At 34.3% G+C, this 21,159-nt stretch overlaps 1 pseudogene; it reads left to right on the forward strand.

The window, feature by feature from the left end:
- The first annotated feature begins 3,400 nt into the window (after positions 1-3,400).
- The window catches only part of LOC132363346 (tubulin beta chain-like), a 52,527-nt pseudogene continuing 34,768 nt past the window's right edge, over positions 3,401-21,159 (forward strand).

The following is a 21,159-nucleotide window of genomic DNA, read 5'->3' on the forward strand; positions in this document are numbered from 1 at the left end:
AGAAATATCTGGTATCAGAGTACATTTAAAATGCAGCATAAAGTTAAATGTTCCATATGAAATAATCTAGAATAATTTAGTCCAACATACATATTCTTGACAAGAACAATAAAGGATGTAGTATCGGTTTCATCCAAGGAATTATTTACTTCATAGCAATTTTGTGATAAGCAAAGTATAAGTTTCCAGGAATAGGTCATCAAAGCAAATGTACTTCTCACCAGGGGGCTGGTGAACTATCAGGACGTTATTAGAATCTATGGTCAATTGATTTCAACTTTTTGTGGAAATCTAAAATTAAATAAATCAGATCCCAGAGGATAACTTTTCTATAGTTCAATAATCATTGGAGAAAACATCATATGTACTGTCCTCTCTCATAATATATTCTAAATAGGTGTATGGGCCTAGGAGATCCAAGAGTAGGAATAAGGAAGCTGATTTATCCCTGAATTCCACTTAATTCCTGTGAGAAATATTTCAGGTGACTGATACATAGTGGTTAGATCAGATGTTTGGGTAGGTGAAATGGCAGTCTCAAGTGAAAATGAGGCAGATGCCAGAGAATGGGCATGGGGGCTATTTAACTGTACCCTTTTCCTTTCCTTATACTTTCCCAGGCAGACCACTTGGAGGACCAGGAGCACCATGGTTGCAAAAAAAAAAAAAAACAAAGCACAGCAGCCCTAACTCAGAATCAACCCAACTGCAGCTAAAAAAAAAATAAGACAATAAGTCAGGCTGGGATGGGAAAAATAAAATAAGAGATGAAGTCAAATAAGTATGTCCCTGATTGGTTGTTACTTATCCCTTTCCTTTTTACTCTGTAAGTGATTACAACCATAGAGAGTAAGCTTTACAGAAATAGCATTGCTTTAAGCAGTGATGCAGAGAGATTCCTTGAGGGCCAAAGTGGCCTGATTATGTGAACCAAATGAGATTTTTCAGCCCAGATGAAATGCCAGGCTTTTTGTTTGAGGATATCTCCCCCTCTCCTCAATACACACATAGACATTGACTCATCAGGAGGAACACTGGGCTTTTATCTGTCAACCCAGATAAAAATTATTAAACAAAGCAGATGATTCTTTCAAAGGAATATGAACCCACACAAAAGATAATGAAATATCAAGGAGTGCAATCACCATGCAGAAAGACATCATGAATTAGAATAGCCAGAAAAAAAAAAAAAACAGAAGGAGAATGAATAAAGTCATGAGAACAAGAATTTAGATTAAGCATCATAAATCTTTTCAAAGAGAAAAGAGAGAACTATTGATATAGAAAGCAAGACCTAGCAGTTATAAGGAAGAGATAATTTGTAAACATGGATTTTGTAAACTATAATTATTAAAAATGAAGTAAATAAATGAATTGAATTGCAGAGTGAATACAGCAAAGATTTAATAATCAGGCAGACATGGTTAGGAAGTCTCCCAGATTTAATAAAAAAGAAACAAGAAATTTATAAAATAAAATATGAGATATACAGTTATTAGACAGAGAAAGGCCAATTTCTATATTACAAGAGTCTGCAAAAAAAAAGGAGAGAAAAATAAATTTAGGGGAGGCCATATTTGAAGAAGAAAGAATTGATTATTTTACAAGTTAAAGAAAATGAGTTAGTTTACAAAAAAATTAATGTGCTAATTCAAAAGAAAATCTTGTCATACTTATTAGGAGGGATACTCTAATAATCCGCTATAAGATATTTTCAAATATTTATCATAGTTTCCTTGAAAATCATAGGTTTATTAAAAACTGTACTATTTCATTTCATACACTCTGTCAGTCCTTTCTCAAGCTCTTCCAAGTGTCTCTCTGCTTTTCCACCTCAGTATTCTTTTACCAAGCCCACAGTCAGGAAGTATGGGGGTGGAGGTTAACATACTCAGAGCCAACCCTCGTCTAGCAGGAGATGGCTGCCTACGAAGAAATGTTCAGCCTTCCTTCTGAAGGGTAATCAATTCTGCAAGGGGTCTCTGTTGAATCAGACCCTACTGTCCACAGCAATGACTTCAAGAATGCATACTTTTTCTCCTTCTCTACCTCAGTTTCCCTGCCTACACTCAGGTGTTTCCTAGAATCACCTCCCAGATAGACTTCCTCCCCACAAGCTTTCCTTTTAGGCTTTCGTTTCAGACGGTACCAAAGCAAGACATTTTTCTTCTCAAGACCTCAATCATAGCACATACGATGCTGATATTTTCTTTTTGAATATCCCACTCTTTAACTTATCTTTTGTCTGACTTTCAAAAAAATTGTAATTATTTAAAAATTTTTTGATTATCACTTAGTTTTCTCAAAGTGTTATGTGTACAGTAATCTTAAGTTCATTTCCCTCTAAACTCGTTTTTCATCTTGTATTTTCTAACTCAATCAATGACACCCAGACAAAGCCACACAATTTGAAGCTCTTGCCCTTCCTCACTGCCCTTCACTCCCAAAGTTCTGCTGTTTCTTTTTCATAAATATCTTCTAAATCTTAGCACTTTCCTTCACCTTCACTGTCATTTCTGTAGAATTTTCCACTTGTCATGGTGAAGATTCTTGCCTATGGATATATATTTGTGTGGCCATACAGTGTTTTTAAAATGATTAGATTTGTAATGCACTTAGTTTTAATGCATTACTGCATTTCTACTTTCAGTTTTAATTTTTTTTAATAACATGCTTCTCTTACAACAACTTAATCATTCATTACCAGGCTCACCATGGTCTTTCATGCCTTAATGTGGCTATTATGTTCACGCTAATATGAATGCCCTTTTTCTCAATACTCCAGCTTAAGAAACTCTAATTTTCCAAGGCTCAATCATGCTCTTGGTGACTCTAATCTAGGTTTTCTCTGACCTTTGCCCTTCCATAGTAATTTTAGCATAATTTTCTACAACACATATCACACCATATTATTACTTACTTTTATTTTCTGCCAACAGAATATGAATTCCTCTCTTATGTGTGTATTTCCAACACCCATTATTTGCTCCACCCATAATAAGTACTTATTAAAAAAGTTTAGAATATAGAAGGATGACCATATATCACAGTTAGTTTTTTTCTAAACTTGACTTTTAAGAAAATCAAAATAAATTTATTGTCAGTACAATGATTTATATATATATATATATCAGATTCCAATATTTTTTCTTGTTCCAATGAATAATTATAATTGTATTATGTTACTGTATCATAGGTAATTTTGTAAATAACAAAAGTCATTGGAAATATAAGTTATAAGATATCACCTAAGTCTCATATGATATCTCTTCAAAATAAATTCCAGGGAGTTTATTTGTTTTTTTGTCTGGAGACTAAAGGGTTTCCATTGAAGAGTTGGGGGAAGTGATAATTAAAATAGGACAGAAGAGATGGACAGTGTGTTCTCTGAGAGAACACCATGAGTCTGGTGCGGAGTCCACACCTTTTACAAAAAGAAAGCAGCAAATGTGCCATAACCCAATGTAAGCCAGTTACTGATGATAAATTACCTGGCTTCTCATGCCGGAAGGAGAGGAAGAAACTTTTTAAAAAAGAACAACCTGTGATCACAAGTAAGTTACTTTTGATACTTGTCTCCCTAAAATGTTGAAGGTTATATGAAGGAGGTGACAGTGTTTCCCAAAGATTTCATTCTCTCCACTCATCCTTATTCCACTCTGGTGGGGTGATGTCTTGACACTTTGCATGAGGCAATCATTGACCTCCAAACTGTCAAGAGGGCTTACCTAAAGTATACATAGTACTTCAGCATATTTGTTTGTCCTTGTTAATTCCCTATCCTAGTGTACGGAGCCCTGAAGTTTAGCCCTAATCTAGATATTGTGATGAATTCTTTCTTCAGTTATTGGAGATACAGGAATAAAGAGTTAAAATACCTAACTGGCTCAGAGTGAGTTTTGGAGGGTCACCAAGAAGGCCATCCTTGAAGAACTGATGCAGATACTTTGGTGTAAGGATTAAAAAACAGCATTTCGGTAACAAACTTGTGATACAAAATGCAATAGTCGTCTATGACAAACAATTTAGATGAATAATTATTAAGGGGGGAAGGGAATAGGACAATAGAAGTGGACCAGCACTAATGTTACTTATTGTCCTACTCTGAAGGTCTCTCTTGTGATGACCCCAGATCCCCAGGAGACAAAGGCACAATTATTTCTTCTGAGGCTATGAGCACCCTTACCATGCACTCCTCGGAATCCTCCTTCTGTGGCCACTGGTGGGAACTGCTGACTCCACAACTTAGTTGTTTTACTATCTCTGCCGATAAAACAGCTGACTGTTATTTCTGGTCTTTCTTGACACGAATTCCCTTCTAACAATTCTAAGAGCCAAACTCAAATATCTCTTCTTTTCCTGTGGGTTATTTTTTTTTCTAAGAATAATATTTTTAGAGACTTTTTTGCTGTTTCTCTTGATGATGATGCATATTTTATAACCTATCTAACCTAGACTCAAGTGACTCTAGGAAGATTTATAGGGCACTAACTATGCTGGAATGTATAGTTTCTTAAAACATATTGAAGTGGATGTAGTAAGTACATTGGTGCAAAACTACTTGAGGAAGAGAAGTAAAGGTGAAAGAACAAAAAACTAACAGCTGCTGATATAAGACCAGGAAGGAAGAATAAGTACCTTACACTAAAATGAACATAGCAGCAGACCAGAAAATGAAATAAAGTAATAAACAATTACATAGGCTTGTGCTCTTCAATTCTGATCTTAACAAAGGAGGGATGAATTGAAATGAAACAAAATTTTCCAACAAGAAATTATATAAGTCTGTTCTTATCGATCTGACTCCAGTATTATAAATTACAACAAAATGGTAGACTGAATTTGGGGAAAGGGTTATTAATCATGATATTACTTAAAGAATTTAACATTGACTATGATAAAATAAAATAAACTTAATGATGAGAAAGATGAACACCTCTTAGAAAAACAAAACACAACTCCTTTATGTACACACAAGGCCTTAGCTGAAATTTAAGAGGTTGTTCAAAGTAGCTTTCTTCAAAGACAAATACCAAGAGATAAGTGCTCATTTCTCGTATATATTGAGATTACCTTCTACCACAGCATGCGTTATCAATTGACATTGATTATAAATTGTGGTAAACAAGAATAATTTATATAAGGAGCATAATTCCAGGAATTGTGCTTAATGTTATTCTCTTAAATGAAATCACGGGTGTATTTTAGCTTTTTTTCTTAAAGTAATTGTCTTTCCAGTAGAATGAGTTAAATCGGTTGTTGACTTCACTTCTGGAACTCATCAGCTATTCTTATGGGCTAAAATTTTACTTTTTTATGTTCCATAGCATAACCATGAATGTATCTTTATATTATGTCACACATAATTTTTCTATGGATGGAAAAAGGATTAATCAGGCATTTTGAGCCATTTTCTGCCACTTAAAACAAGCCATACAGCCTTCCTCTTGACTTTACTTCACGATTAACTGTCACACAATATTTTGTGAAATTTTTAATGTATGCCATAATATGTAATTGTATATAAAATATATCCAAATGTGATGTCTATAACTTTATATGTGACTCTCTCAGGAAACAATATAAAAGGTGAACATTGGAATAATAGACTTAAATATTTAAATGTTCTTTTAGATGAATATTAGTTCAATCCTTTCCTTCAGGTAGAAGGGTATTATTACATGATACCTTTAAGAAAAAAATGTCTTTGTGTACCAAATGCGTTTATCAATGAATTTGAATTATTAGGATTTAGATATTTTCTAAAACATATCTTTCATTCTGTAATTCCCAAACACAGTGCAGAACCATAAGATCTGGGGAAGAGTTTTCTTAATGTGCTCTAATATTTTGAGCAGCAAAATCGTTAGTGATCAAATACATAACCACATTATATATAAAAATCAATTATCTATATAAATTATCCATGTGAATTATGAGTATACTTTAAAATACTCTTAATTTATATAGATATTTTTTCCAGAAATAATCAATGGAGGAATACTTATAAAAATTGTTATTAGTTAACAATTTTATGTTAGACCACAAATAACAATGTCAGATTAATTTTAGATTAGTATATTTTGTAAAACAAAATAATTTAGACCATGTTCCTCAGTCCTATTAGTAGATATAGAACTATGATTACCTTCTAAAAATGTTTCATTATATATTATTTACGGAGGTAGTTATTATAATAATAGCCTCTTAGATTATCTCTCTGCCTTCCCACTCCCTTCCATCCTGTCCAATGTCAAATTATTCTCCTTCTGAAAAGTTTTTACCTTATCCTTCCCATAATTGAAAACTTTTTATACCACAACACACTTTTTATCTCATGATCATTTCTTCTTGTGGAATTCCATCCACCAGCCTTGACAGTATTATTGGCATCAATGTTTTCATCACCATCAAAATTACCTTTATTCTTTAAGGTCCAAAAGAAACATGTCTTCCAATTTGTAACTTCCTTTAAAGTCTCCATTGTCCTATCACTGAAAAATTAATGCATTGCTCATTTTGTGTTTCTGTAGCACTTTATACATATTGTACATATGTATTAAATAACTTATCATTATGAATTACTACTTGTTCAGATGTTTATTTCTCTGATTTTATAGAAAAAAAAATAAATGTGATGGCCCTATTTGATTAACAGTTTTACCAGCAATATTTAGCACACTGCCTCTGCAAAATAAGTGCTTAAAGAATGTTGTAATAGGGTATGATATTGAATTTTATGTAACATAGCAGGTGTACCTATTTAACCACTATTTCTTTCCATACAGACATAAATATACTTTTCTTTCTCCCTTGCCCACATCATAACTAAATGTGGTTCTGAACTATGATTCAAATTTTTCTTTCATTACCAGGTGTGTTACAAATTATTTAATGAATTTTAGATATTATTTAAAGATTTATTAGGTAGAATTAAAATTCTTGCTAAGCAAATAGTTACATATCAATTTCCAGTGTTTGAAACAATGTTATTTATACTGCTTATAAAACCTAACAAATATACAAGATATTTTATAATATCCTATAGAATTTAAATATGGACATGTACATTAAGAATAATTTAGAATATTCATGAAGAAGACATAACTTTACAATACCCATCAATGAGGAGAAACTTTATCTAGCACATTGAGAAAAGGTTTTGGAGTCAGAGAGCTTCAACTAACATACTTTGTACTAGTTCCTATCTCATGCTGGAAACACAAATTTGATCGATGCATTTTATTCAAAATTCAAGTTGCTAAGTGGTTGTTTATCGTTAGCTTAATGCTTTCTTCACGAGATTATTAGAAGTATGTTTATTCCTCTAGTACTCACTTTATTAAATGAATCTGAAAATCTAGGAAATTAATCAAATATTGTCAGATTGTAGTACTGATAAACACTATGAATATTACTCACTGTATCTTTAAGTATTATCGAAATGAAGTACTCATAAACACTATGAATAGTATGCCCTGTATCTTTATATTTATTCCATAAAACAAGCATAAAATATCTGTCTCAAACATAAGCTTGGAAGTCATCAGTAAAGTTATTGGTAGAGTATAAATATGTAAAATTCCAAGATATGAAGCTCTGGCAATTCATACAAAGTAAATTAGAACAGATAACACTATATGTTTCAAACAAGTAATACATTTCAAGGGGGATAAAGTGTTCCTGTTAAGTGTTCATAAAGAATATGGAAAGGATAAAAGAAATTAGTAAAGAAGCTTTTAAAAGATCAAATGTGTTTTATAAAATATTAAAATACATTTACAAGGTGAGTAGGCATGCTATATATTCATAATCTATAAAACGGTAGATGTTAAAATTCCAATCTCTTTCATTCCCATGCTTGAGTGCAATAATACACACATATGCTCACATATATGATGTTTATAAAGTGAATAGAACAATTTGACTGTATCACATAGGTCACATAAAAATTTTAGGCATTTCTTTTGTAAATTTAAGTGGCAGATTTTAGCACTGCCCCCCACACACATTCAAAAATAAACATTTAGATAGTTGTAACAGAAAATATATTTTGTTTCCTTTCTAAATCTACTTATAATTAACTTAATTTCCCATGTTACTTTGCAAATAAATATAGACTCTGATTCAATATCACAAAGAATATTACAGTTAAAACCTATTTTTATTTCTTTTCTCTCTGCTTTCCAGACCACATCCCCAGCACTGATACAATATAATCTCCATAAGGAGGAAACAAATCTTAAACTTTCAAGTGATGTTAGAACTGTTTTTTTCCCCTCAATTATCATGAAATGCATTTAAGTACATTTTTATATATCAATAATTAGAAAGTACTGTTATCATCTATTACTTTTATATAGAATAGCATACCATAATAAAATAAAAATTTTAAATAAAATTATATAATTGGGAGTTAATTGGGATTTTGTTTTCCAATCATCTTCTGCTAACCCTTTTAAAGTTAACAGAATTCCTCTGATAAGCAAGAAACAAAACTCCATTCCCATTAAAACAAATAGTCTACCCTGAAGTTCACAGTCCTGGTAGAGCAATAAATCAGATCTATGTCAACATGTACTTAATTATAATCAGGTGTAAAACTGATGACCTTTGACGTATTAGTTGATGTCCTCAGGGGATAGAATCTTTAACTCGGATGGAAGCTATTTCTGACCTTGACAGTTAAATTCATGCAAATCTTTGAACATAGCAAAATATTTTTAAAGATAATTGTAAATATTTCCAAGTACCGCTACATAAAAGTCAGAGTTTTCAAGGGTATGGTTCACTGTCACCAATCTAAATCAGTTGTAATGGGGAAAAAATCCTTTTTTTATTGAAGAAAATTAAAGCATAACATTATTTACAGAAGCTGATATTTATCAGGTAATACTGAATTTGCCTGGTAACTGAGATAATTTGCAATAATTAAAAGATAAATGAGTATTTATTTTAATTATTAAAAATCCATAATTCATTTAGTAAGTAAATACAACTAGCTGAAGGCAACCTAAGTGCACCACATACTTTTATATTTACATACAATTACATAATAAATAACATTTTAGTGTTTATTAAATTATTAATTTTGATGGTTTCATTATGAGACTAAATAATTATTCTGTACCAAGATATGTTTTCATTATTTTATATCTAGTAAAAATAACTTACAGATTCAATTTTCCACTATACTTTTTTTCGGTAGTATTAACTGCAAATTCCAAATACTTGATCACATTTAAGGGGACAGGGTGTCTTATTTGACAAAATACAGGGTTTCACTTTGGAGTTCCCTTACCCTTCTAAGACTATTCAAGATGAAATCCTTGACTACTCAAGGGATAGACAATATGACCATTTATATAATATGAAGAGTCTTTTAGGAGTCACCATGTTATTTCTTTTTTACTTTCCAATGAAATCACTTCCCTATAAAAAGGAAGCACCATCCTAGACCTAAGATGGGAGAATGAAAACAGAAGGATGGGGGATAAAGAACCTTTAAAGAAGACATGAGAGGAAAACACTGAAAGCAAGAAAAGGTGTGTTTCATGTTTAATAATACAAGAAAATTTATCAGAGCATGTGGCCAGTGTGACATACATTACTAGATTGCATGGTTCTAGTGATATACCCTACTGTGTAAGTCTGTGACTCTCACTTTATCCTGAGAATTATTTTCAGGAATACAGCTACACATTACAAACATTTCCTGCCATGGTGTAGAAATATTCACACATTGAAAAGTTGGCATAATACTATCAGCAATTTACAATTAGGAATAAAAAAATGTGAGGCAAAATCCTTTTCACAGCAAAATGTGCTATGCAAAATACATATCTGCTAAAAAAATTGCATACGATATTCCTCTTATTTCAGAATTTTTAAGCTCTTTGTACTTTATTCTGAAGACAAATGCAATTGAAAAAATATAATTAAAAAACTGCAAGTCCAGTTTTTCAACAAGAAAAATTGAATTTTCTAATGTACATGTTATTTATTTTTTGGCAACTATATATAAACTTGTGCTAAAAAAAACTAATCACTATTCCATCAAAAGCTGAAACAGATGTCCTTAACATAAATACAAAAATTCAGAGAATAGTTTTTAAAGGGCAAAATTATATTTGCCACTTGGCAAATAAAAATCAAGAAATGTTAAACCAAGATTTAATTCCAAAGTTAAAAACAAGTTGATATTATCTTTATTTGTCAGGACAATAAACAAGAAATTTAAAAATTAGTCTGCTTAATATTTGACATGATAAGCAAGAGGATATATTACTCCTGAAAAATATAATAAAAGACAATATATGCTGAACATTTACTCTATTCCAGATGCTCATATTATGATGTTTTTAAACTAGTGCTTGGAGGGATGTTGAGTAATTAGCCCAAAGTCCCCAGTAGTAAGTGAAGCCAGGATGTGTAACTAGACAGTCTGGTTCAGACTCCATGTCCATAAACACTGGGCTAAATGTTTCAGTAAACTGAAGGCCTTTTGATAACAAGAAGCATGTTGTTTTATGAAGACGATCTCAATGGTGGACACTTGCGGAGGTTGTTAAAATTGTTCTGTATATGAAAAGAAAATTTCTGTTTGCGAACATAAAGTCTACTTTAAGCAGCTTTTGTTCTCTTAGCTTTTTCCATTGCATTCTCATTAAAACCCTGTTATGTTTTCTACAGTTGCCTGGCACACTTAGCTAAATGTAATGTTGGTGTGTTTGACGTTTGGATTTAATTGTATAGAATTGAGTTTATTTTGCCAAATTCACCAGGTAAAGAGACTATCTGCTAATTTGTCTGGTTGGACCCAGGCTATGTTCCTACTATTTGCATTTGTTTGAGAAAAAAATTGTTAACTGGTTTCAACATCTAGTTAGAATAACTAGAAAGCCAAGTAAAATTTCTGACTCAGAAAATGAGGAGAAATCAAATGATGTGTTATACTGAGTGTCTTAAACCTCATTTAGAATAACCTATCTCTCTAATGTCTGAATGACAATAAATAGCACATAGGAGATAAAAATTGATAAAAGATGGAAAAGAAGACTGTACAAGAGATTATCATATAGATTTGAACAGAGAATATTTAGACCTGGTAAATTTTTATTATTACCAAATTGACTCCATGAATTCATACTGAAAAATTAAATGAAAAAAATAATAAAATGAAAAATAAAATAAATAAAATTTGTATTCATAATTTACTCAAAAACACATACTCATGGGAATAATAGAAACCAGATATTAGACATAAAAGAAAAATGAGGCATCTTTTGAAAGTTTTTCTTTTTCTTTTAAAGATTAATTTCTTATGGAGTAATATATACTTGAGACAGAAGCTACTATGTGACGGGAACAATTCTAAGTAATTTGAATATCATCTGTTTTAATCCTTGAAATTAAAGGTAGGTTGATGATGAGAACAGTGAGGCTGAGAGTTTAGGCAATTTGCCCGTGGAGACTTCAACTAAAAAAAAACTACAGCCAGAATTCAAGCTCAGTTTTATCTGATTTAAAACCTCAAGATAAAAGGGGACACAGGGACTTCCCTGGTGGTCCAGGGAGTAAGACTCCCTGCTCCCAATGCAGGGGGCCCGGGTTCCATCCCTGGTCAGGAAACTAGATCTCACATGCATACCACAACTAAGAGTTAGCATGCAGCGACTGAGAGTCTGCATGCTGCAACTAAGAAGAAATTCGCATGCCACAATTGAGTCCATATGTCGCAACTAAGAAGTCTGCATGCCACAACTAAAAGATCTTGCACGCCTCAATGAAGATCCCATGTGCCGCAACTAAGACCCAGCTCAACCTACATCAATAAATAGATAAATATTTTTTAAAAGACACATTATAATTATAAAGAAGTTCACAGCAATAATCCAGAAATCAAGTACCTCTATTTATTTCAAGAAGTAAAATGACATTTCCGAAATTCAAATTAATTGTAATTCACAACTATGATGCTCTAAATGTCAAACAACTTTGCAGAGAGGGAAAAAAGAAGAGGATCCTTTTTTAAAAAAAAAGGAAAATATAGGATTTTACAACTTCTAAAAGAGTAAGAACAATTTTCTTTTCAGAAACAAATATGATTTTAAATTCAGACACTGTAAAAGTTTCACTACATATGTGTGTGTGTGTGTGCATGTATATATGTGAGTGTATACATATATATGCACACATAAAATATATTAAGTTTTTGTCTGTCAGTGTGAATTTGCTTCACATCTATTAATGCAGCCACAACTAATTTGGCTGTACTTTTGGAGAGTAAAGACCAAAGAAAAAGTATTATTTTATCACATAATTACATCACTAAAAGAATAAATACTATTAGGGCAAAAACATTTATTCACTAATATATGAAATTATTCTTTCATGTCAAATAGCCAGGAATCTCCCCTTTTTGGCTGCTTCATTTTGATAAACAAATTAATACATGATACTTTAATCCTGGAAGAATTTTCAGTTTATATTTACTATTTATACTTTTGCATGTGGTGAAAGAAAACAAGTACTGATATTATCATTGGATCAATTTGATTCAAGACCCTTTTGAGTTAGTGACAGAAAGAGTATGTTAATTTTCTGTTTCAGATATTTTCTCATATAGCTAAATGGTAGAAAAATTGCCTAGAGAATATAAGTCTGTGAATAAAAAAGCCCTGAATGATGTACTATCATCATTTTTTTCTGTTGAAATCGGGGACTGAATCAAAATAATGAGATATGACATTAAGGTGACTTTCCACTCTGTAGAGACTAGTTTACATGAATGGAGCTTGTAGAGTTCCTCTGTTGTTTATAGACAGGAGCATTTCAAATATTCTCTCACAATCTCACTTATACAGACCTCACCTAGCTGAATGAGGGCCAGGCTAACCAGTTTGATATGAAATCTTTGCCCATGACAGTTGCTGAAGGAACTCATCAGGTTCTTCTTCACAATATACATATGCTTCATTAATTGTAAATTGATTCTTCTGTCCCTGACAGTCTCCAGAGGATCACTGAAATGACAAGCTTCCTGGATCAGCTCATCTGAATGTTACAGTTGTTTTTCAGGGAAATTGAAAGCCATGAATCCATCAGTCAAAGGGAACTATGCTAATCCCTATTGTTTTGCATGTCTATTGAGACAGCAGTGAGAAACTAAAATGTTCTATCACAGAATCATGTCCTGTGAAATGTTTTTTTTTTTTTTTACAATGTATGCAATTAAAATCCACATGAAAACTGGACTAATCTATAACACAGATATAAAATGAGAAAACACATTTTAATGAGACAAATTCTAATAAATGAGCAGTGCTTTATTTTATTTATTTATTTATTTTTAAAAAGAATATCACAAAAGTTTAATGAACATCAATCATCTCATATACATACAACATCAAATAAATAGAAAAAAAAATTCCTTGTGATAACTCTTGGGATTTAATCCTTAACAACTTTCATATATAACATACAGCAGTGTTAATTATATCTACCATGTAGAACATTATATCCAGAGTACTTATTCATTTTATAACTGCAAATTTGTACCTTTTCACTACCTTCATCCAGTTCCACCTCCCACGAACAACCCCCCACCCCTGGTAACCATATATCTGCTCTCTTTTCTCTGTTTTTTTTTTTTTTTTAACATCTTTATTGGAATAGAATTGCTTTACAATGGTGTGTTAGTTTCTGCTTTATAACAAAGTGAATCAGATATACATATACATACATTCCCATATCTCTTCCCTCTTGCGTCTCCCTCCCTCCCACCCTCCTTATCCCACCCCTCTAGGTGGTCACAAAGCACCGAGCTGATCTCCCTGTGCTATGCGGCTGCTTCCCACTAGCTATCTATTTTACATTTGGTAGTGTATATATGTCCATGCCACTCTCTCACCCTGTCACATCTTACCCCTCCCCCTCCCCATATCCTCAAGTCCATTCTCTAGTAAGTCTGTGTCTTTATTCCCGTCTTGCCACAAGGTTCTTCATGACCTTTTTTTTTTTTTCCTTAGATTCCATATATATGTGTTAGCATACTGTATTTGTTTTTCTCTTTCTGACTTACTTCACTCTGTATGACACACTCTAACTCCATCCACCTCACTACAAATACCTCCATTTCATTTCTTTTTATGGCTGAGTAATATTCCATTGTATATATGTGCCACATCTTCTTTATCCATTCATCCGATGATGGACACTTAGGTTGCTTCCATGTCCTGCCTATTGTAAATAGAGCTGCAATGAACATTGTGATACATGACTCTTTTTGAATTATGGTTTTCTCAGGGCATATGACCAGTAGTGGGATTGCTGGGTCGTATGGTAGTTCTATTTGTAGTTTTTTCAGGAATCTCCATACTGTTCTCCATAGTGGCTGTATCAATTTACTTTCCCACCAACAGTGCAAGAGGGTTCCCTTTCCTCCACACCCTCTCCAGCATTTATTGTTTGTAGATTTTTTGATGATGGCCATTCTGACCGGTGTGAGATGATATCTCATTGTAGTTTTCATTTGCATTTCTCTAATGATTAATGATGTTGAGCATTCTTTCATGTGTCTGTTGGCAATCTGTATATCTTCTTTGGAGAAATGTCTATTTAGGTCTTCTGCCCATTTTTGGATTGGGTTGTTTGTTTTTTGGTTATTGAGCTGCATGAGCTGCTTGTAAATCTTGGAGATTAATCCCTTGTCAGTTGCTTCATTTGCAAATATTTTCTCCCATTCTGAGGGCTGTCTTTTCGTCTTGTTTATGGTTTCCTTTGCTGTGCAAAAGCTCTTAAGTTTCATTAGGTCCCATTTGTTTATTTGTGTTTTTATTTCCATTTCTCTAGGAGTTGGGTCAAAAAGGATCTTGCTGTGATTTATGTCATAGAGTGTCTGCCTATGTTTTCCTCTAAGAGTTTGATAGTGTCTGGCCTTACATTTAGGTGTTTAATCCATTTTGAGTTTATTTTTGTGTATGGTGTTAGGGAGTGTTCTAATTTCATAATTTTACATGTACCTGTCCAGTTTTCCCAGCACCACTTATTGAAGAGGCTGTCTTTTCTCCACTGTATATGCTTGCCTCCTTTATCAAAGATAAGGTGACCATATGTGCGTGGGTTTATCTCTGGGCTTTCTATCCTGTTCCATTGATCTATGTTTCTGTTTTTGTGCCAGTACCAAACTGTCTTGATTACTGTAGCTTTGTAATATAGTCTGAAGTCAGGGAGCCTGATTCCTCCAGCCCCGTTTTTCTTTCTCAAGATTGCTTTGGCTATTCAGTGTCTTTTGTGTTTCCATACAAATTGTGAAATTTTTTGTTCTAGTTCTGTGAAAAATGCCAGTGGTAGTTTGATAGGGGTTGCATTGAATCTGTAGATTGCTCTGGGTAGAAGAGTCATTTTCACAATGTTGATTCTTCCAATCCAAGAACATGGGGATTCCCTTGTATGCTATTTGTTGTTTTCCCCTTGCTGCTTTTAATATGTTTTCTTTAAATTTAATTTTTGATAGTTTGATAGTTTGATTAATATGTGTCTTGGCGTGTTTCTCCTTGGATTTATCCTGTATGGGACTCTCTGTGCTTCCAGGACTTGATTAACTATTTCCTTTCCCATATTAGGGAAGTTTTCAACTCTCTTCAAATATTTTCTCAGTCCCTTTCTTTTTCTCTTCTTCTCTGGGACCCCTATAATTTGAATGTTGGTGTGTTTAATGTTGTCCCAGAGGTCTCTGAGACTGTCCTCAGTTCTTTTCATTCTTTTTTCTTTATTCTGCTCTGCAGTAGTTATTTCCACTATTTTATCTTCCAGGTCACTTACCCATTCTTCTGCTTCAGTTATTCTGTTACTGATCCCTTCTAGAGTATTTTTAATTTCATTTATTGTGTTTTTCATCGTTGTTTGTTTCCTCTTTAGTTCTTCTACATCCTTGTTAAATGTTTCTGGCATTTTGTCTATTCTATTTCCAAGATTTTGGATCATCCTTACTATCATTATTCTGAATTCTTTTTCAGGTAAACTGCCTATTTCCTCTTCATTGGTTAGGTCTGGTGTGTTTTGACACTGCTCCTTCATCTGCTGTGTGTTTTTCTGTCTTCTCATTTTGCTTATCTTACTGTGTTTGGGGTCTCCTTTTCACAGGCTGCAGGTTCGTAGTTCCCATTGTTTTTGGTATCTGTCCCCAGTGGCTAAGGTTGGTTCAGTGGGTTGTGTAGGCTTCCTGGTGGAGGGGACTAGTGCCTGTGTTCTGGTGGATGAGGCTGGATCTTGTCTTTCTGGTGGGCACGTCCACGTCTGGTGGTGTGTTTTGGGGTGTCTGTGGCCTTATTATGATTTTAGGCAGCCTCTCTGCTAATGGATGGGGCTGTGTTCCTGTCTTGCTAGTTGTTTGGCATAGGGTGTCCAGCACTGTAGCTTGCTGGTCGTTGAGTGAAGCTGGGTCTTGATTTTGAGATGGAGATCTCTGAGAGATTTTCGCCATTTGGTATTACATGGAGCTGGGAGGTCTCTTGTGGACCAGTGTCCTGAAGTTAGCTCTCCCACCTCAGAAGCACAGCCCTGATGCCTGGCTGGAGCACCAAGAACCTTTCATCCACTTGGCTCAGAATAAAAGTAAGAAAATATAGAAAGAAAGAAAGCAAGAGGATAAAATAAAATAAAATAAAGCTATTATAAGAAAAAAATTATTAAGAAAAAATTTATTAAGAAAAATTTTTTTAATTTTTTAAAATAAATTTATTAATTTATAAAAAAAATTAAAATTTTTTTTTAATTTTTTTAAAATAAAAAATAAGGAAAAAATTATTAACAAAAATTTATTAAGAAAAAAGATTTTTTAAGTAAAAAAACGAACAAAAAAAAAACAGACGGACCGAACCCTAGGACAAATGGTGGAAGCAAAGCTATACAAATTCTCACCCAGTAGCAAACACATATACACTCACAAAAAAAAGAAAAGGGGAAAAATTAATATATCCTGCTCCCAAAGTTCACCTCTTGAATTTGGGATGATTCGTTGTCTATTCAGGTATTCAACAGATGCAGGTACCTCAAGTTGTTTGTGGAGCTTTAATCTGCTGCTTCTGAGGCTGCTGGGAGAAATTTCCCTTGCTCTTCTTTGTTCGCACAGCTCCCGGGTTTCAGTCTTGGATTTGGACCCGCCTCTGCGTGTAGGTCGCCTGAGGGCGTCTGTTCTTCACTCACACAGGATGGAGTTAAAGGAGCAGCTGCTTCGGGGGCTCTGGCTCACCCAGGCCGGGGGGAGGGAGGGGTACGGAATGCGGGGCGAGCCTGCAGCGGCAGAGGCTGACGTGACGTTGCAGCAGCCTGAGGCGCGCCGTGCGTTCTCCCGGGGAAGTTGTCCCTGGATCACGGGACCCTGGCCGTGGGGGGCTGCACAGGCTCCCAGGAGGAGCGGTGTGGAGAGTGACCTGTGCTCGCACACAGGCTTCTTGGTGGCAGCAGCAACAGCCTTAGCGTCTCATGCTCGTCTCTGGTGTCCGCGCTGATAGCCGTGGCTCGCGCCTGTCTCTGGAGCTCGTTTAGGCGGCGCTCTGAATCCCCTCTCCTTGCGCACCGGGAAACAAAGAGGCAAGAAAAAGTCTCTTGCCTCTTCGGCAGCTGCAGCCTTTTTCCCGGACTCCCTCCCAGCTAGCTGTGGCGCACTAGCCCCTTCAGGCTGTGTTCACGCCGCCAACCCCAGTCCTCTCCCTGCGATCCGACCCCGACCGAAGCCCGAGCCTCAGCTCCCAGCCCCGCCCGCCCCGGCGGCTGAGCAGACAAGCCTCTTGGGCTGGTGAGTGCTGCTCGGCGCCAAGCCTCTGTGTGGGAATCTCTCCGCTTTGCCCTCCGCACCCCTGTGGCTGCGCTCTCCTCCGTGGCTCTGAAGCTTCCCCTGTCTGCCACCCACAGTCTCCGCCCGCGAAGGGGCTTCCTAGTGTGTGGAAACCTTTCCTCCTTCCCAGCTCCCTCCCACTGGCGCAGGTCCCATCCCTATTCTTTTGTCTCTGTTATTTGTTTTTTCTTTTGCCCTACCCAAGTACGTGGGGGAGTTTCTTGCCTTTTGGGAGGTCTGACATCTTCTGCCAGCGTTCAGTGGGTGTTCTGTAGGAACAGATGTATTTCTAATGTATCTGTGGGAAGGAAGGTGATCTCCACGTCTTACTCTTCCGCCATCTTGCCCCGAGTTGAGCACTGCTTTAAAAGGTAAGTCTCTGTTTTTCATTTTACAAAATGTTTTTGGAAATGCATGTCTTTTAATCTCACTTCTAATATATCTTACAGACATATCAGAGAGAGGTTAGGTTAAGATTTTCAATTATGAGTATTAATAACTGAAGTTATATCTTAGTAGATACTTCAAAGTTTATGTATTATAAAATAACTGAGCAAGCCAAAACTTGTATTCTGATATTCTTGAAACCTCAACTCAGTTTGAATAGATGTGAGAAAAGCATTATATTTTTCTACAAAAAATAGGATTACATGCCTGAATGATATTTATGATTTTAAATAAACTGGTCATCTTACATACATCATTTTCCACCCTCAAAGTGTTTTAAACCTGAATATTTATTCTTCCATGAAGCATTGTGCGAATTACCCCAATATTAAAATTCACATTTTTTCATACATTTTAATTTTGTATACAGGCTGATCAACTACACTGCCAAATATTCTCAATAAATGAATGAATTGTGCTGGAAGAGTTTGGAAATCTGATGTTTAGAAATTGGAGTAATATTTTCCATTAATGTAATGTTGTAAAAAGCACATAGGTTCTGAAATCAGCTAATATAATGCAAATGTTTAGGTTTTAAATATAAGTTATAAAGATTATTTTCATAGCACTTCTTTTTGAGAGAAATATGCCACAATTAGAGATGTCTAAAAGATTTCTTTTACTGTAGCAGGAATAGGATATATTCCATGCCCATCTTCCCATCCGGGAGAAGGTTCCAAACAACAGCTGAGACAGCAGGGCTTTTCAGGACAGATTTAAGAGAAACAGTAATGCCCAACCAGTGTAAGGATTCTAAATGGATATCTGCAGGGATTTTTTTGGTGGGAAACGAGTCCATAATCATGAATGGTGCTGAGAGAAGATAGGAGAGGTCTCTGACATGCTGAGGATGAAAGCAGAAAGGCAGGTCTTGCCAAGAGCCCATTGTGACAATTTTTGGTTCTTGCACTTTTAATTCCTTCTTCCATCTCTGAGGACAAAGACAGAAGGAGGGTAGAACCTGCAGAATTCTTTACTCCTATTGGGTCACTGAATATTGCTTCTGTGTTTGTTTGCTTATGTTTGATTTTATAGTCAGCATCAAGTAAAAATCAGCTTAGGGTAAATGCAATAAGAGTTTTAATATCACACTATATCACAGAAAACTTTATTTCTGATGTTCATTTAAATACAAAACTATCTTGTCTCTGATGATATCAGCTACCACAATTTTTTTCTATTTAACTGATAGTTTGTTTATTAATAGTAATAAATTTTAAGTAACTTGTTTTTATTATGCAAGTACAATGAGGAACTACATGAAAGGCACAAAGAATTATTTTTTCAATAAATAGCATCAAGATATATTTAAGTCCATAGTAATGAAACAGAAAGACTCCCTCTTTTCTTCCCCCACACCCTAAAAATAAAATAAACATAGTAAAGGTTTGGAGGAAAAGAATTTAACAGTAAAGAAAAGCTGAACTTGACTCATTGATAATGATAATAATGATACTATGGTCATTTCTTAAGTATTAGACATATAGCAGGTACTATGCTAAATGTTAATATTTTTATTTCATTTAATCCTTCAAACCACCTTAGGAAGAGTGTTATGATCTTCTCCATTAAATTCACAGAGATATTGAAATTATAAATGCCAGGGTATTTGTGCATGGTCACATATCAAATCAGGATTCAAGCCAAGAAATTCAGATCCAGAGTCTGGGCTATTACTTACTACACTGTATTGACTCTGAGCTCCACTTTCAATCATGTCTATTTTTTAATTTCCTTTCCTTCCCTTCTTTTAATGCCTACCTGCCTTCTTCCATTCATTTAATATTTACTAAAGATCTACATCTACCATTTTGTACTGTGAAAAGTTTCAATGTGCTTATTTCATAAAAGGAATATTACTAAAATTTCTTTTTTTTTAAATTGAAGTATAGTTGGTTTACAATGTTTTATAATTTATTATATATAAATTATATATATATAATTGATTATATATATATATATATATATACACACCACATCTTCTTTATCCATTCATCTGTTGATGGACATTTAGGTTGCTTTCATGTCCTGGCTATTGTAAACAGTGCTGCTATGAACATTAGGGTGCATTATCTTTTTGAATTAGAGTTTCTGTCTTTTCTGGATATATGCCCAGGAGTGGGATTGCTGGATCACATGGTAACTCTATTTTTAATTTTTTAAGGAACCTCCATACTGTTCTCCATAGTGGCTGTATCAATTTGCATTCCCACCAACAGTGGAGGAGGAGTTCCCTTTCTCCACACCCTCTGCAGCATTTATTATTTGTAGACTTTTGATGATGGCCATTCTGATGTGAGATGATACCTCACTGTAGTTTAGATTTGTGTTTCTCTAATAATTAGCAATATTGAGACTCTTTTCATTTGCCTGTTGGCCATCTGTATGTCTTCTTTGGATAAATGTCTATTTAGGTCTTCTGTCCATTTTTGGATTGGGTTGTTTGTTTTTTGAAATTGAGCTGTATGAACTATTTGTCTATTTTGCAAATTAATCCCTTGTCAATTGCATTGTTTGCAAATATTTTCTCATAGTCCGTAGGTTTTCTTTTTGATTTGTATGTGGTTTCTTCTGCTGTGCAAGAGTTTATAAGTTTGATTAGGTCTCATTTGTTTATTTTTGCTTTTCTTTATTTCTTGATGCATAAACAGAGTTTTAGAAAGATAATTCTGGTAAACCAGTAATTCAAGATATTGATGGCAGAGTGAAATATTTATCTATTTCTGCAATTTTTCTAAAATATAATGGTTTCAAATAAAACATTTATTTTCTAACAGAGCTCCTGTGGGTCAGGAATCTGAGAATGGCTTAAATCCATTGGTTGGTTCTGGCTTAGGGGTTTTCAGGAAGTTGTAGTCAAGGTGTCTCCTAGG

This window comes from Balaenoptera ricei, chromosome 3, assembly GCF_028023285.1.
Source record: "Balaenoptera ricei isolate mBalRic1 chromosome 3, mBalRic1.hap2, whole genome shotgun sequence".
Taxonomy (NCBI): Eukaryota; Metazoa; Chordata; class Mammalia; order Artiodactyla; family Balaenopteridae; genus Balaenoptera; species Balaenoptera ricei.